This window comes from Typopeltis vanoorti, chromosome 26 (assembly GCF_054136105.1).
Source record: "Typopeltis vanoorti isolate ZY-2024b chromosome 26, IOZ_Tvanoo_1.0, whole genome shotgun sequence".
In the NCBI taxonomy this organism is placed as follows: Eukaryota; Metazoa; Arthropoda; class Arachnida; order Uropygi; family Thelyphonidae; genus Typopeltis; species Typopeltis vanoorti.
The window spans coordinates 2,850,365-2,867,508 of NC_143574.1; the positions used below are offsets into that span (position 1 = coordinate 2,850,365).

Consider the following 17,144-nt stretch of genomic DNA (forward strand, 5'->3'; position numbering starts at 1 on the left):
GATCGCTTCCAATTTCAAATCCTCTGTACACTCTGGTGTCCTGCACCAGGGAGAAAACATCACTATTAACAATAGCATAGTCAATGAGACTTTTCTTATTCCTTGCCTCTTCTCTCCATGTGAATTTGTGTTAGTAATAACACAAATTCACATGGTGTTATAATTGAAACATGGTGTTAGTAATAACTAGTCCATGTCCTGAACAGAAATCCAACAGATATTTGCCATTATTATTGGCTTTGCTCTTTTCTCCAAATTTTCCCAAAATATTTTTGTATGTCTGACAATCATTTCCTACTCTGCTATTTAGATCCCCAACAAGGACCAACTTTTCCTTTTTCATTGTGTCAGTTGCTTTTGCATCAAAAAATTCCTTCGCTTCTACCTTAGTAGAACCTTCTTGACCATATGCACAAATAAGTCTCACTGTCCAATTCCCCATATCACTAAACTTGAGACTGCCTGCCATTCAAGAAAATTAGCCTCGTATTTTGTGTTGAATACTATGGCTAATCTTTCTTTTCCTTGATTGTCATTTCCTGAATATAACATTTTGTATTTATTGTTCAGAAAGATCTCACCAGTTTTTGTCTTTTTTGTTTCAGTCATCCCTATTATGTCGATCTGGTACTCATCTAATTCCTAAGCTAGCTCCATTTCTTTGCTATTCAGGCTTCTTATTTTGATAGTACTGATCTTTAACTCTGGTGATGTTGAGTTGGGGTGTACTTTCAGATTGCATAATTTTAACATTTTTTTTGAGGAATTTTTTTTTATAAAACAAAAGCTATATGGTAATGTTACTAAACATATGATATTAAAATATCTAGTTAAAGAATACCAAATACCATGTCATGTTTGAAATAGTTACTGTAGAGAAATAAATATATCTATGTGCTACTATATAATATAAAAAATAAATACATAATATATATAAGAGAGATCCAAAGCACTTTTTTTAAAATAATCACATCTGAATTATACGATTTTGTCAATTTCTTATTCAATGATACTAGTTTTATTTATTTATTTAATTACTTTTTTAAAAGTCACTGTTTTGTCATGTGATGTTTGTTTTCGTATTTCTGAATATTGCAACAATCTGGTAACTAAAACAACTCATACACTTGTGCCAATGAGACACCAATTCCAAAATAAAAAAATTTTGATATAAGGTTTCTGAGAAAGCATTTTAAAAATAAAAGTTTCATTACTACAAAACTATAATAAATTTAGTTTAATCCTTTATCCAAGTGTGAACAAACAAAGTTTGCACCTGAAAGTATCTTCAGGACTGGGGTCAGGTAGTACAACACCGGGAAACTCATAGCAAAAGTGGACCAAGCTAACATCACTCCTACCTCAGTATCTCTCATAATGCAAAACACATCTTCTTGCGGATATGTATAATGTTATGCATTAAGGGAAGGGCCACTACCCAGACTAGTTTCGACCTTTATTGAGGTCTCTTCAGTGGGAGCCAGGCCCAGACGTGAAGATACCAGGCAGAAGCAATAGCGAGGTCATCTTTACCTATAGGAGTTGCCAAAAGGTGTGCCACCTTTTTATTAAATTACTCTGGATTTAAAAAAAGATGTTGAAAGTTTATTTGTCACATGGTTAGACTATAATAAATTTAGTTTAATCCTTTACCATAATGCAAAACACATCTCCTTGTGGATATGTATAATGTTATGCATTAAGGGAAGGGCAACTACCCAGACTAGTTTCGACCTTTATTGAGGTCTATTCAGTGAGAGCCAGGCCCAGATGTGGAGATACCAGGCAGAAGCAATAGAGAGGTCATCTTTACCTATAGGAGTTGCCAAAAGGTGTGCCACGTTTTTATTAAATTACTCTGGATTTAGAGAAAGATGTTGAAAGTTTATTTTTCACTTGGTTAGATTATAATAAATTTAGTTTAAACTTTATCCAAGTGTGAGCAAACAAAGTTTGCGCCTGAAAGTATCTTCAGGACTGGGGGTAAGGTAGTACAACACCGGGAAACTCGTAGCAAAGTCCCAAACTAATCTTAACCAGAACAACAAAGAAATAATTTGTGTTCCATATATTAAGAAACTTTTGTTCATACTTAATTTTAAGTATTAGAATAAGGTCAAAACAATAAATTTTGCAACTTCTCAAATGCCAATAATATTTCAAAAGCTGATTCTTATTTCCTGATATGAATCCTAAATGGATATAAGAGGAAACAATACCAGTAATAAAAAATCAAGTTTTGCACTACACCCCCCACACACACACAAAAAATAAATAAATAAAATAAATAAAAAGCTGATTTCTTTCTAGATTATATTCCAATAGAAAACAGAGCATCTAATGATCATAATGACATGATTAAAACTGATCTCAAAATGGAATTACATTTTCTAAAATCAACTTTTTTTTTGATAAATGGATATAATAACAAACAGAAAATCATTGGTGCTCTGCTGCGTTGAAAATGCAACACAGCAGAGCACCAATGATTACTGCAATGAAATATCTATAATCAATATAAAACTTAATCAGAAAAAAAAAGTAGAAATTTACAAAAGTATAATATAAAAACAAACTCCTACAGAATAAAATCACCTGTTACAAGGAGTTCACCCTCTATTCATTTGCCCATCTACAAATACCAAATGAAATGTACATGCAATCCACCATACCTAAGGAAAACCAGATATATATATAATCAGAAAAGAAGCAATCAAACACCATATCCATTTATTAACTGTGGGGCAAGCAGCTCGTTCTGGTATAGAGACATTAAACAGGAATGACTGGAAGGGCTTTTACACACAACTAGAAGTTTGGCTGAGAGAAAATTTAAATACCTTATTTTTCTGTGTATAAGACGAACCCTACTTTTTCGAACACCCAAAATTAAGAAATCAACATTTTAAACATAAAACAGAAAACATTTGATATTTTTTAAATATTCAAGGTATATTTAGTAATTAGGTAATATTTTTAAGATACTTTTAACCTTGAATTTTGAAGAATATAACAATTGTTTTTTTATTTTTGGACATTTTTATGGGCTAATGCTCAAAATATTGTTAATGCATTAACTTCCCCTGCCAACGAGTTGCAGATGTATGAATGCTTTCAGAGTTCTGATTGGTTTATTCAGAATCAGTCGTTAATGACGTCAATCGACAGAGTTAACAAACGTCAGTGGCAGAAGCCTGTTCGAGGAGACAAGGTACCATCAGTTTCACCATGGCAACTGCAGGTCTCTCAACTCGTTACCCACTGTATATGACAGCCCCCAATTTAGAAAAAAGTATTGTCTTATACACAGAAAAATATGGTATGTCTGAGAAGTTCTAAGAATTCCATGAGGAATACAAAGAAAAGGAAAGGAGGTTTGCGGAAAGGGCAACAAAAGTTCAGTATGAATAGCAGTTAACTAATAAAGCAAATTAAAAAAAAATTTTTTTAAATAAAAATAAAAAAACCTTAAAGCGTTCTGATATGTAACCAGCAAAAAAAAGATTATGGTAGGATGTTATTGATTGGAGAAAATTGTATAAGCCCAACTGCTGTAGAGGATATAGTTGTGATATAGGATATACATCTCCTTGCACACATGTATAATGCTATCCATTACGAAAAGGTTCACTATCCAACATGCATAATGCATAGCATTATACATATCCGTAAGGATATGTGCTTTGCATTATGGAATACTAAGGCAAGTGATGTGAAGTCATTAGCTTCTTTATGTGAGTTGCTCCAGTCCAGAAAATAGTTCAGGCACAAACTTGTTTGCTTATACTTGGATAAAGGATTAAACCAAGAATATAATTTCTTGGTATCTTTAATTTATAGTATAACCAAGTGGAAAACAGTTTAGCAGTTATTAACAGTTTTTATTATTCACATCACGTATACAAATTATACATTGTTGAAAATTTATTTTACACTTGGTTAGACTATAATAAATTTAGTTTAATCCTTTATCCCAGTGAGAGCAAACAAAGTTTGCGCCTGAAAGTATCTTCAGGACTGGGGTAAGGTAGTACAACACCAGGCAACTCGTTGCAAAGGTGGAGCAAGCTAATATCACTCCTATCTCAGTATCTCCCATAATGCAAAACACATCTCCTTGCGGATATGTATAATGTTATGCATTAAGGGAAGGGCCACTATCCAGACTAGTTTCGGCCTTTATTGAGGTCTCTTCAGTGGGAGCCAGGGCCAAGTGGAGATACCAGGCAGAAGCATTAGCAACGTCATCTCTACTTAAAGGAGTTGCCAAATTTACTAAATTTATTATAGTCTAACCAAGTGAAAAATAAACTTTCAACATCTTTCTTTAAATCCAGAGTAATTTAATAAAAAGGTGGCACACTGTTTGGCACGGTGTGCCACCTTTTGCTTCTGCCTGGTATCTCCACTTGGGCCTGGCTTCCACTAAAGAGACCTCAATAAAGGTCGAAATTAGTCTGGGTAGTGGCCCTTCCCTTAATGCATAACATTATACATAGAGGATATAGTTGCGATAAGCAAGGAGGTGTGTTTTGCATTCTGGGAGATACTGAGATAGGAGTGATGTTAGCTTGCACCACCTTTGCAATGAGTTGCCCGGTGTTGTACTAACTTACCTCAGTCCTGAAGATACTTTCTAGCACAAACTTTGTTTGCTCAGACTCGGATAAAGGATTAAACTAAATTTATTACAAATTATACTATTCAACTTGTATAATTATGACAATATTTCACAATACAATTCAATGCACAGTACAATGTTACAAAATAAATTACTATCATATTCTGTTGGTACTAACACTTATTTTGGCTATTATTTTATTATGGCTAATAAAAAGTTTTCTCATATATGCAAGTAGAATATAATATATTTCGAATGGCTTCATAGTTGTGATAAGTAACTGGTTTAGAGTAATGTAAGTTAGTTAATGCAAATGTATGTAACCAAGGGCCGTAGCCATACTGGTTACTAGAAAAGTAATTAGCTCAAAACAGACACTGAGAGTCCAGGGACCGCACCTAAGAGGGCTCTCTTGCCAGTTATAATAATGTACATGTTAGTATTTTAATACCTAATTGAATGAATCAATTTGTAAATCAATACCTTAATTGGTTATGATATATGAGTTATAATGATCTCTTATACCATACATTTAAAGTAATTGTCAACGTTGTTTAATCCCATAAGGTAGTTTCTCAATCTTTTTCTGAATACATATTCTGAAAACTTGCAATAACTATCTCTAATCCAGAGTATTTTAATAATTTGTGACACCTTTTGGCTACTTGTATACGAAAATATGATTTCTGCATTACTTCAACCTTAGTATCACCTCTGGGTCTGGCTCCCACTGATGAGACCCCCAGTCCTGAAAATAGTTCAGGTGCAAAGTTGCTTGCTTACACTTGGATAAAGGATTAAACCAAGAATATAATTTCTTGGTATTTTTAATTTATACTTTGAAAGACTGTTAAACAAACCAAGCAGTGACAGATCCATACTAGAAAATTTTCAAGAAGAATGGAAAAAGGAGTACACATAGGAGTACAAACATGCTTTCTCTTTCTGTTTTTTTTCCTCTCCCTCAACATACATGGCACATTGATATACCAGATATATCCTCCATTGTTATACCAGATTGCTCTACCACATACTGTGACATTGTACATTGAACTGTACAATTGTTGTACTGTGACAAACAGGTTTTGCTTCAAGATGCTGGATAGAACACCAGTGAAATATCAGCAATAAGTTAATTAATAGTTATTTTCTTATCAGTCTGTGTTCTCACATATACCATTAAAATAGGAATTCAATATACGAGGATGGTCTGAATAGTTCTTGGACTCAACCATAGATCGAAACACTACCGGCAAGATTTTTTTTCCCCTAAGTTAGTACATCTGTCATAAGCATCCATATGAAAGTGCAAGTCATTCTATCAAGTAGTTTGTTTTATACAGCTGTCTGAAGCAAAAATGTTGTCTGTATCCCTTGAAATGGATAAAATTGAGTATCGTGCAGTCATAAAATTCTTTGTAAAAGGTTTAATGCCAAAAGAAATTCATTTGAAGTTCATAAAAGTTTATGGGCACTCTTCTCCTTCATTTTCGACAATTAAGAAATGGGCTGCTGAGTTTAAACATGGCCATACCAGCCTTCAAGATGATCCACATGAAGGACGTCCAAAAAGTGTAACAACACCAGAAATCATTGATCATGTGCACGATATGGTATTGGACGATCGGCGAGTCAAAGTTTGTGAAATTGTTGAGGCTATAAGCATTTAAAAAGAACGTGTAGGATATATTTTGCATGAAGAATTGTATATGAAAAAGCTTTGCGCAAGATGGGTGCTGAGCTTGCTCACAGCAGATCAAAAAACGTATTTGCATGAAAATCTCTGAACAGTGGTTGGAGCGTTTTAAGAAAAACAAAACGATTTTATGTGTCGATTTTTTACTATGGATGAGACTTGGATTCACCATTACACACCAGAATCCAAACAGCAGTCAAAACAGTGGACAGAAGCCAGTTGCTCAGTGGCAGGAAAGGTCATGGCATCGGTGTTTTGGGATGCTAAAGGCATTTTGTTTATTAATTATCTTGAAAAGGATAAAGCAATAACCTGGGAATATCATTCTGATCTTTTAACCAGACTAGACAAAAAAATTCGTGAGAAAAGACCCAGTTTGCAGAAGAAAAAAAAATCATCTTTCATCAGGACAATGCACCTGCCCATAAAAGTGTTTTGGCAATGGGAAAATTAAGAGATCTTTACTATGAATTGTTGGAACATCGACCCTATTCCCCAGATTTGGTTCTGTTAAATCTGTAGCTTTCATATAATGTTATATTGTAAAACGTAAGTTCAATCCTATTATACATTAACTTAGTGTCTCTAGAATCTATCCTTTTGCTTACTCAAAACTTTGTACAATCAAAGTCCTACCGGCTACTCTATTGTTATGTCGCTATCTCTCTATATTATATCTTATTCTACCTCTATAATAACTCTCCTTCTAATCTATTGTCGTGCTCCTAAAATACTAATTCAGATTTGTTTCCTCTTCAGATATTGGCAAAATTTATATTTCGCTGCGCCAGCCAATATCATATAACAGAAGAGACTCTTGTTCAGGGAAATAATTCAAAATTTAAAAGGATACACACAATAATTTATCTCACGCTAGCACTGTGCAGATTCAGTTAGCAGTCGTAGACCGAATCTCACTTAAACAATTATATCTAAATTCCTTCCTGCCAAAAAGTTCAATTTCATAAGTGGTGGTTTGAATTCGTAATCAGGCATAACTCAGGTATAAGGTACAAAATATGTTTATTGGAAAAACGTAAAACATTTACAGTTATGTAAGTTTAAATACTCAATGAATCAAAATTCACTCTAATTTAAGGGTTATACTAAATCACAATGAATCAGAGCAAGTTAAATCCTTCAATTATGAAAGGATTAGGTTTAAGCAAAATACTACTACTATATAACTCCTTTCACAAGTTACTCACAGAATACTTATTGAACACTTTCATTAATACTCTATCAATGATTATCTTAATTCTAAATTTCATTTTAAGCAAGTCTAGTCATTCACAAATTACTGCCTATTTAACAACTCCTCTTTGTTCCATCATCATCATCATCAAATTCCTGCCATGTACCCTCAAGGGGTGTACAGGATATGACAGTACTACATGAAAAATTTACATCATTACTAACTTCCTATCTACAATTTTCCTCCAAATCAGTCTGTTGCTTGTCAAGACTCCAACATTATCAGATCTTATATTTCTATCGTCTAAGGCACTTTGTACCGTATCAATCCACCTATATCTTGGTCTTCCTCTGGGTCGTTTCCCTGCCAACATGGCAGAGAACACTTGTTTTGCTAATCTTTCCTCTCCCATTCTATTTAAGTGACCATACCACCTGAGATTAGGTCTGCTAATGCATTCCTGGATGCTGACAATGTCAAGTTCTTTCCTAATATCCTCATTTTTAATATGATATTGCCATTGATGCCATCTGTTCACGCCTATAATCTTTCTCAGGACTCTCATATCTGCAGTCTCTAGTCTTTGGTCAAGTGTTTTACTTCTGACCCAGCTCTCAGATCCATAAGTTAAAACTGGTTTGAACACTGTCTTGTATACAGCTAATTTAGTGTTCCGACTAATTTGTTCCACAAGGGCTTAATTAATTCAATCAAATTCTCGCTAAAAGTTCTCTACTATTGTCCTTTAGTTACAATGCACACAAATTTCTTGTTCTTCTAAACAAATTTTAACAAAGAACGAAAACTCTTACATTACCAGATCTTTTCAGATTTTTTTGCTGCCATCTCATGTAGGTCTGGATTACCGTACTGCATATTCTTCGGCTGTCTTTGCGCCTGGCGATGTACTACGCTTTTTCTTCTAATCATTTCTGACTGTTGCTTGCTGTCTACCACTCCGCAGGAAACTTTCTCTAATGGGACATTCTGCTAAGGCTCGATTCCACATGGGCCGTCATATCGCAATCAGCTCTGCTTGAAAATCTTCAAGCATTCTCAAGAAAAGAACCTGCCGTCCGTCATTCCCATAGTCAACTCACCGCTCTCTCACGAATCCTCCGACAAACTCCCCCTAAAACTTGAATCCGGCACTCCAAGATCAAAAGGTCAAAAAGCCCCCTAAAATGGCGTGCTTCGTCTTTTATTCGCCCTATTCGGGCGTCCTCTATTCAATGCGGTTTTCACCCACGAACGCCATCGTTCATGCCCCTTGGGTGATCCTACACTCTCGCTAACCTGTCCGGTTACATTATTCTAGGAAGGCGCTCTGACGTCATATTTCCGCGTAGGTATAGCCTCCATCGCTATGCTCGACTCATATCGATTATACGCGATTATTCCGGATTACTATTATAAACTTTTCTCAGAATTTCGCAAAGTACTAGACAGCTTACTTGGGAATTACAAATAACCTAACAATAACTCTCACTATATCGCACACATGGACTATACATTATTACAAAACATAAAACAACACTTTATAATTATTAGCTGATGTGCAGATATCTCCTTAATTAGTAGTAGTCTATTATATTAAATCCTGAATGAAGAATTTGCTTGTAAAGCTCTGCATTCAAGATCTAACAGTTCCCTCTAACTTCTATCTCTTCCCAAAACTAAAACTCTTCCTTGCTGGTCAGCATTTTTCTTCGAATCAAGATGTGATTGCAGCTGTAGAGGAGTATTTTGCAGATCTTACTGAGAACCACTACAGGGACAAGATAATGGCACTGGAGCATCGTTGGAATAAATTTATTACTTAAGGGAGATTATGTTGAAAAATGAATAAATGTATAACTTAATGTATAACCACTGGAATAAATGTATTACTTAAGGGAGATTATGTTGAAAAATGAAAATAATTTTGAAATTATAAATTCGTTTTTTCATTGTTAGGCCAAGAACTTTTCATACCAGCCAAGTTTACTCAAGAGTTCTCTTGCTGACTTTCTCTTAGTTTTGTAGTCCTATAATTAGCAAGTTGCAACCTTAATCAACAAGTCAAGAGGTGATAAAGGTTGCAACTTGATAACTATAGGACTCCAAATCTAAGAGAAAGTCAATAAGAGGACTCTCTCTTACGTAAACTTATATCGAATCCCATTCCATAGACACACTCTAGGCAAATTATAAATTAACAAGACATCGGATGGGTTAGAATAACAAAAAAAAAAAAAAAAAAAAACCCTAGTTAAACAGATTTCTGGTTTTTTTTACAATAACAAAAATAATAAAACAACAACAATATTTTGGAAAAGTAAGAGAAATTAACAATAATGTGTTTTTGAGCTGGTGTAATTATATAATTTTTTACTTAAAAAAATGTGAGCATAAATGGGTCAAATGTTTCTGGACGTCGTTCAAAGCCGTATATCCATCTGAGGATTACTTTAATATAGGTCAAAATGTAGGTTGTAATTTTAATTTTTATTAAATTTATTCAACTCAGCAACAGTATTCTGATCATTATATCTATTACAATGAGGACTGCTTGCTGTTTAATCATACTGGAAGAAAGGATACTTTTAATTGATGTAACATCTATGGAAAAGAACAAGCTTCTTTCTTGAAATAATATTAATGATGACCTTTGAAGTGTCAAATTACTTTTCTTATTCTTACTTAATCGTTATCAATATGATTAAGTAAGAATAAAAAAAGTAATTTGTATACACAATAAAGTTTATTACTAAGGTATATAACCAGAAGTGATACCAAGGTTGAAGTAATGCAGAAGTCATATTTCCATATACGAGTAGCCAAAGGGTGTCACACCTTATTATTAACATACTCTGGATTAGAGATAGTTGTTGAAAGTTTTTCCACTTGGTTATGCTATAAATTAAATATACCGAGAAATTATATTCTTGGTTTAATCCTTTTTCCAAGTGTAAGCAAACAAAGTTTGTGCCTGCAGTATTTTCAGGAGTGGGGCAACTCATATATAGAAGCTAATGACTTCACATCACTTGCCTTAGTATCCCATAATGCAAAGAACATATCCTTATGGACAGGTATAACTATTCATAATGGAAAGGGTCACTACCCAGACTGGTTTCGACTTTATTGAAGTCTCAACATATGAGGTCTCATTGAGGTTAGCTACTCATATATGGAAATATGATTTCTGCATTACTTCAACCTTGGTATCACCTCTGGGTCTGGTCCCAACTGATGAGACCTCAATAAAGGTTGAAACTGGTGCAAGCAATGTGAAGCCATTATCTTCTATATATGAGTTGCCCCACTTCTGAAAATACTTTGGGTGCAAACTTTGTTACTTACACTTGGAAAAAGGATTAAACTGAGAATATAATTTCTTGGTATTTTTTTTTATGTCAAACATAGCTTCTCACCTACTCAACTCCTAACACTCCATAAATCCCAAATCTGACCGACCTCAGAATACTGCTCTCACGTTTTTGAGTAATGCACTCAAAACCTCACTAAGTGTTATTTATACAGAAGAGAGTATTCAGCCTAACAGGTGACCCCTCTCACAATTACTTTCTCATAGGTTCTCTGTTTCTGTTATGCTTTTTTATAGATACTTTCATGAGCACTGCTCCATTGAACTGGCCACTACCATCCCCCTCTTTTCTCTAATGATGTAAGAATACAAGCAGTCACTGGTCAACATCTGCCTGTACACAGTTCAACTAAAAACTAACTGAACCAAAACACATTTCATCTTCCTCCTTCATTCTATCTACTTTGGAACCATCACCTTTTCCCCTCTGAATACAATCCCTAGCTTTTCAAGAAACTTGTTAATAGACTGCTTCTTTCTCCTGAACTAAATTTGGCCAAAAACATGCCATGGGTACTTTCGTGTGTTGGGTCAACTTATTTATTTTTTTTAATGTAAATTTTACAGATTCTTTAGTGTAACTGACAATTCAAAAGGGTAGAATAAAAACAATGGATTTAAAAAGAGATACAACAAGATGCATGTATGGTACAGTAGATTTAAGGTTGATAAATATATATGATTTCTTTAAAAAAAAAGTTATCATTTACAGTTAATATGAATCAGACTTTCTCAAATTTCAAATTATTTTCATGAGGTGACAGTCATTCTGGTTAAATGTGGCAATGTAGTAGCACTTTGACAGCATCTTTAAATAAGTACTCAAATTTAAAATGGTACCTACAACTGCTTGAAAAGAAGTCAATAGACACCCCCATGGGCAAGGTGCATCATGCCATGTAACAAGTTACGTATTTGTAGCCAGTATAAATTGAAGGAATAAAATGCTCCCAAGTCAGTATAACTGTGTCTGGGTAAAATGGTTGCGAGAAGGGAACCCATGAAGTTTGAAAGAGGTGTTGTGACAGGATGCCATGTCAAAGACCTATCTATTCGGCAAATCGGCCATTCCAGGTAAACAATCAGTAACTGAGATGGAAGCATAGAGAATCAACTGCTACCTGCAGTGGATGACCCACCACACTCACTGAACAGGACTGTAGGGTGTTACAAAGGATTATATTTGTGTTCCAGTTGATCCCTAGAACTCTGCTTTCAACATGTCAGCCGATGAATGGCAGAGTTCCAGGGATCAACTGGAACACAAATCTGCACAAAAACATTCAGAACCAAGACTAATAATGGTAGGACAGAAATATGCAAGCCCCACATTATCCAAACCAATGCTGTGTCAACTTTAGTGGTGCAAAAAGCATGTACAGTGGAACATCAAAGCATGGAAAGCTGTGTTATAAAGAGATATTAAACCCTCTATCAAGTCAATTGACCTCAGTTTATATCTGTAATATGAACTGAGGTCAATTGACATCTGCCCCACAACAGTCCAAGACATCATTACATGCCTATGGGAAGAGTGATCAAAAATTCTCATTGTTATAGAGGTGTGGGTGTGGAAGAGTGGGTATCTCTTACCAGAGTGTGTAACCTCAACTATGAAATTTGGAGGTGACAGTGTGATGGTCCTGTTTTTCCTGGTTTGTCCTCGGACCTCTGTTTGTGGTACCATGAACACCAAACTCCGAGAAGTATCTGCACATTCTGGACAATGCAATGCTTTGTATTTTGTGGCGTTTCGACAGAACTAACCATTGCTTTCTTTCAGCAAGACAATGTACCATGCCATAAGACTGCTGCTGTAACTGCATGGTTTGTGGACAGGAACATCGCCATGCTTGACTGGCCTCCACAGAGCCCTGATCTCAACCCTAACGAACATCTGTAATATGAACTGAGGTCAATTGACATCTGCCTCACAACAGTCTAAGACCTCATTACATGCCTATGGGAAGAGTGATCAATAATTCTCATTGATCACTATTGTATGCCAGTGAAAGTATGTCTGGTAGAATTGCTACAGTCATCGCAGCGAAAGGAGATTCTACATCTCATTAAGGTGGGCACCATGGATGTTTATTTCTCATACTATGGTGTCCTTTGACTTCTTTCCAAGCAAGCAGTATATGTAAAAGATGGGTCTATGAATAGAAGATTTTGTGGTTTATGTGGACTTCATGTTACACTATACCAAACTTTTCAGACTACACTGGGATTTTTTTATGGAGGATGAAGGACTGATGTTCTTCCAGTCTCTTCTCAAATGAATGTCCTGTCCAAAGTATGACAGAAGACCATAAGGTAACACCGAATGGAAAAGGAAACTGTTTATCCTTAGTGAAAGGTGGCATGGAGTAGAGTTTATTGACAGAAAAGAGAGTATGCACCAAGTTATATATATATATATATATATATATTTTTTTTTTTTTTGATCTCTGAAACTGGTTCAGAGATTCCAGCAATGTATGATATTGAGACTACATACTCGGTTGGAGTTCTTAGGAACAAAAATGTGTGTATTAACGTTATGCTGGATTTTTTCACCCAGATGAAATCATTCTGCTGCATAATTCTAACGAGAGCATTAAGTTGTATTCAAATTAAGTGGATATTGAATCCAACATTATTTCAAAGCTGAATAGAGAAACTACAAGAGTTTCATGGCGAATATATAGAAACTATATAAAAGTTTCGGCGGATACAAGTGTACGCTAACCTTTCCGCCGAAATTTTTATACAGTTTCTATATATTCGGCTTTGAAACAATGTTGGATTCAGTATACACTTAATTTGAATGATTTTACAGTGCTGAAGTGAAGCCTTTTGGCTCTCTTTTTAAGCATTAAGTTCTAGTTTTAGATCATAGAGGTAAGAACAGATGGTGTGCTCTACCATCAAGGATATGATGTGATGAAAGGAAATCTATTTTTGGAGACAAATGATGTGCAGATTACTGTATATATATCAGCCTCTGAAGATAGAATGAAATTCTATCTGAAAAGGAATGAAGGTTCAAAACAGGACCATTAATGGCTGGTAGCATGAAACATATAGACTTGTTTTGGCAGAGTCCACAAATGGGACTCTGGCAAGGCAAGTAGTGCAGACTTAAAATCACACCTTCCCTAGCTGGAGAAAATGCCAACTAGACCTCAAGGTGGTAATTGGCTTTCATTACCTGGTGAAACACCATCCTGCTTATGGGAGGTGTGTGAAGTGGCTATGGTCATGGTTTGTCTCTAGGGTAGGGTCTCCAGTTTCTGTTTTCCTTTTCTCACATCTTGCTTGGCCAGCACTAACACTGCATGCCCTCTACACCATAATTATTGAACTAGGACCAGTACTGCATCCATTTCAGGATACAACAGTAAAGCAGTCTCCACAGGTCAGCTGGTGGATAATACATGGAGTTGAACCTATTGTAGCACTTCAGGAAGTTTTGAGATCAGCTGGTGAATAATACTGCTGTTTAGATTGGAGTCTGAGCATTCCTTGTGTGCAAGTTATGTCCACACAAGTCATTCACCTGTATTTCATGCCCCTATTCTATCAATTTTCCCAACATACTAACATGAAAGACAGCATAAAAAATTACAGCAATACTGTGGTAAAAAAATGTCCACGAAAAACAGCAAAAAATTCAAAAATTATGAAAAATACAAAAAAAATTCAATAAACAACAAAAATATATACCTAAAAACACTTTCAAATAGACTTTACCACCATAGAGGGGCTTAACACCACCATCAATAATCACTTCAGCTGGAGTCCTCAATGTATTCACAATACATTTTGTGGATAGTCTGAGAGGACTCCAGCTGAAGGTTTCATCCCTTTATATGGAAAGGGATGAAATCCCTTTCTATATAAAAGGATGAAACATGCACTTTTGTCATCTGATATCCCACACCAAAGGTTAATGCGAGATTTCCTTGCCGCATTTTGCTGCCACCCAAACTTTTCGCAATACATTATGGTATGATGTCTTCCATAAAGATAGTGGAACAAGTGTTTTTGTCAGGTTTTGCACTTCTGATGATTTTTTAAATAGTTTTTCATCTCAATTTTATTTATCAAAATCAAAATCAGAATCAACTAATTCTAATTTTGACATATAAAAGATGTTATCTCTGCATGTCAACATGCCGCAACATCTTACTACTATAATTACTTATTAACAAAGAAGTTAGTAAGTAGTTGTAGTTTTAGCAAAAGGCTACAATTATACTGTAACACTTAAGTAGGTTCCAATCATGAATTACTTTATAATATTGACAGAAAACTACCTTGCCATATAATATCTAGTAAATTACTTTTTTTTTTTTTTTTCCTGCTCACATTTTATTCAGAGCAAAGTAGTCACTTTTTAATTCACCACTATCTGAATTTAAAGAGCCTTCCAATCTAAGGAGGAAGAATAACAGTAATAAATAAATTATGCAGGCAAAGGAAGATCAGTGGTTATACAAAATAAAAGAGAATATTATAAGAAACTTTCTCTTCTATTAAGAGATTAATCTATCCATGTATCCCAAGAGACCTGACACTATATGAATCAAGCAAATTGAATTAGTATCATTTAAATTTGCCACCATTTGGATGAAATAGCATCTTCCAAATAAAATGAGGACTCGTTGTGTTCCAAATTCCCCAGCGGCTTACTAAGAATCTGAAGGATATCATGCCCAACATACAAACAAGCTAAACAATATTACTAACCTTTTTTTTTTTTTTTTTTGTGGCATTCCCCTACTTAAATAAGAAATGCTATGAATTTTAAGAACAAAAAATCAACTATTTGCTTATTGAGTAATTTTTTTATTAATTGGGATATTTCTCTCTCTCTTTTCTTTCTTTCTAGAATAGTTCAAAAAAAAAAAAAAAGCAGTATATAAAAAGGTAAATCTAGAATTATTGAAGAAAGATTTTAATTTTGATACTTTGATACACTCAAACCTTTTTTTGAACTTGATATCTATGCTAGATACTTCAAACATCAAGATGAATTATATAAATACACTGAAGGATCTGTATGTTCACCTATTTCACCCACTTTTCCTAACTATAACATGCAGGTAAGTCAATCAAAGCAGAACTAATAACTTTTAAATTGGGTGTGACTCTCATAGATTTTACATGGATTATATATATATATATATATATATAATGGTTTGGTCCTATTATTATCTAGCACCTGTGGAACTGCTTTACTTTCAAATAGAAAGGTTTCCCAGATTCCTAAAGTGGCACATCCTTGAAGGATGCCATCTACAATGCATAGAAAAGGGAAGTGGAAGACAGAAACCAGACTCTGTGCTCTAGAGACCAATTATTATTATTATTTATATGGTACTCCATGGAGTCAAAAGAAGCATCATGGGAGATCCATTCTATCTATTAACACAATACCTATCATACATCTCCTTAAACTTATTCACTGTTGAGGTGAATAAGTTTATTCACCTCAACACCTCTAACAAGCCATTCCACTCATTTACCACTCTCCAAGTAAAAAACCTAGTCTGCACACCCTTACTAACCACACTCTTAGAAAACTTCCAAGACTCCTTGTTTTCTCCCTACTCCCCATGTACTGAAAAATTTCTTCTGTCAATCTTATAGAATCCCTTTAGTAACTTATAAGATTCTATCATATCTCCTCTCCTCTCCTCTGCCTGTCAGCTAAACTCTGCAACCCACACCCTCAATCTATCCTCATAGGGAACATTCCACAGACCTGTCACCAGCTTGGTCACTTGTCTCTGAATCCTCTCCAACACCTCCCGATCCCCAAGAAATGCAAATGAAATAGTCAACATCGCTGAATCATAGCCTTATAAAGAGGAATAGTAAGTAACCTCCCTATCTTGACTTGTCAATGTATTCTTCAGCATTCAAGTAATACATCTACCTCTGAGTTATTCTGCCAACTCTTACAATATGTCCTCTGAATTTCAAATCTCTATCCACCATCACCAACAGATCCCTAGCCTTAACAATTTCCTAAACTAGTACCATCAATATGAGACAAATTAATTAAAAGAAACACACGTATTAACCACAGTGAAAATTATTTGCTTGTAAATATTTCATCCTAAGTATCTTAGAACATCATCATTTTCACTGTGGTTAATATGTGTGTTTCTTTTAATGATGATCTCACCACAGGTTTCGTTATTTAAAAAAAAAAATGATACAAAGTGTGTAATCTTTTCATCCCAAAGTGCATTACATTTACAACAGTGAA

General features: G+C 34.8%; 1 protein-coding gene across 1 annotated transcript in view; it reads right to left on the reverse strand.

Annotated features, from left to right (window-relative positions):
• The window catches only part of LOC150092270 (dynamin-binding protein-like), a 247,536-nt gene that overhangs the window by 108,586 nt on the left and 121,806 nt on the right, over positions 1-17,144 (reverse strand). The gene's annotated exons all lie outside the window — the stretch shown is intronic.